This window comes from Dipteris shenzhenensis, chromosome 3 (genome assembly GCF_047967505.1).
Source record: "Dipteris shenzhenensis isolate YYH24624 ecotype China chromosome 3, Dip_SZ_1.0, whole genome shotgun sequence".
NCBI classification, from domain to species: domain Eukaryota; kingdom Viridiplantae; phylum Streptophyta; class Polypodiopsida; order Gleicheniales; family Dipteridaceae; genus Dipteris; species Dipteris shenzhenensis.
Window position 1 is genome coordinate 55,417,639 of NC_141598.1, and position 2,426 is coordinate 55,420,064.

A 2,426-nucleotide genomic window follows, 5' to 3' on the forward strand; every position below is an offset into this window, starting at 1 on the left:
GCAGCTGGAGGTGGAGAGGTAGAGAGGCGGAGGGAGCTGCCCACGAGGGGGCTGAGGCGTGGCAGGAGGGAGGAGCTGAGGCGGTGCAGGAGGCAAGCGGGAGTGAATGGGAGGCCTAGGCGGGACGAAGAGGTAGACCGGCGGAGGGTGCTGCAGCTGGATGAAGGATGGCGGGCAAGGGAGCTGCAGAGTCGGAGGAGCTGCAGGGGCGGAGGGGCTGCAGGGGCGGAGAGGAAGGATGGCGGGCGGGGGAGCTGCCAAGGCGGAGGAGCTGCAGGGGCAGAGGGGCTGCAGGGGCAGTAGGCAGCGGAGGGGGCAGCCCCGGTGGAGGGTAAGCAGCTGCGTGGGAGTAGAGCAGCAGGGTGGAGCGGGGGGTGTGGAGCAGGAGAGCGCCGCAGGGCGGTGGGCTGCGCGGGTGTGGAGCAGGCTGGGGCGGAGCAGCAGAACGAGTGGGCAGGGCGGAGCAGCAGGCTGGGCAGGGCAGAGAGAGAGAGAGAGAGAGAGAGGATGAGCTGCATCGTCAAAATAGCATGCAGGCTGCCACATGGACAGCAGCAGGTGGACCAGTGCAGCTGGCTGCAACAGGCCCTGCAGTGGGCAGCAAATCATATGAAAGTTGTACGGTTCCAAGGACACAATGTATGTGCAGGCACAGGCCATTCCAATGCCTCAAGCTGGTTGACCACTACTGCAGACGGTTTGGTAGGGGCGGCTGACAGGTCAGCAGCAGCAAATTCAGGCAGCTGTAGCAGAAGTCGGCAGTGTGCAAGGGCTACAGACTGGATCAGCCATACAGGTACCATGAGGCATGGATAGCTTGTCAGCAGGAGCACAGACTGAGTAGGCCCAGCCTGTGGGTCTGGTCAGCTGAACCCTAATCTTAGTCAGCCAGATCTGGAGGGCATTTGCCCTATTAAAGGGTCCCCTTGTTGGGGTTCCAGGTATCCATCTTGTGCCTCAGAATTGGCTGCATCCAGAGCAGCAAGGAGGACAGGGATCAGGGATTCAAGGAGTGCCTCATTTATGCTGCAGGTCTTCACCCAGGAAGAAGAGCAGTAAGCAGGTCTGTTGGATCGGAGTTCAGCATCAAGTCTCCAAGAGCTGCTGAAGCCTATTCAGAAGGCAATGCAGGAGGAGCTAGTCCAGCATAGGTCAAAAGTGCTGCAGCATTGTTGAGGGCATCTTTTGTATTTGGTTCTGTCCATTTTGCAACATCTACTATATCTTCTTTTCGCTATATAGGGCTCTAATACTGTGCGTACACCTTAGCAATACCTGTGTGCACTTAAGAGTGAGACTTGATTTATGCGTTGTGTGATTCCTGGGCATAATCTTCTGCTGCGGGAGTGTTGGCTACAGCAAGCAACCTCCCTCTGTGATTCTAACAACCTATCCATAAGTAACAAGAGCACTATAACTTACTTATTACAAAAGAGGAAAAAGACATATATATATAATCACTTTGGGTTGTGTATTGGCTCCATCTTAAGTCCTCTTAAGGACATTCTACTACATACGCTACAGGTGCAATTTATATCTTATCAACAACATGAGCGATGCTTTGCCACCCTAAGGTTTTCTTTTGAAACCCCTGCCCATCCTCTTAAGGACATTCTACTACATGCACTACAGGTGTAATTTATATCTTATCAACAATATGAGCGATGCTTTGCCACCCTAAGGTTTTCTTTTGAAACCACTGCCCACATGACTGTATACTTTCCACAATTGTGATTAACAAATAGAAATGAAATTTGCCTAATGTTTTCATTATCACACACGAAAATCTGAAAGGCTTCTATTGTGCACTTTTATATTGTAAGAGCTCCAGGTTGAAAACCTTCCCTACAAGATGAACCCACGGTCAAAATCAATCACCATTCTGGGTAGTCTTTTGACACTATCTAGCAGCCATGGGCTATCTCATTCTGGTTACTGCAGGGCCTGCCCAGAACCACTTCACCGAGCAATGCCTCCCATCCACAGGAGCAGAAATTTCTGAACTACGTTTTTCCAATTTGCATACAAAGTTGATAGATCATAGATGAAATTTGAAAACCACTGCATACCATTACTGCAATTTTACTATCCACACAAATCTGAGCGTCCCTTATTGTTCTTTTTCTGAAAAAAAATCCCCTTTTGTCATCTATTTTTTCCTTCTCTTTTTCTTTCCCTTTTTTCTTCTCATTTTTCTCTTCTTTCTTTCTTTCGGGGCGGGCGCCGGCGGAACAAGGGGACCATGGTCTCCATTTAACCCTAATTGATGACGTTCAAAGAGCATTTGAACAAGATAGAAGCACTACGTATTAATCCTGTCATATTGCTTCACAATAAAAATCGAGGGCACCCCATTTAATACTTTCAAACAAACACTGCATGAGATACACCAAAACATATGGACCCAAAATTTTATGAATTCGGGA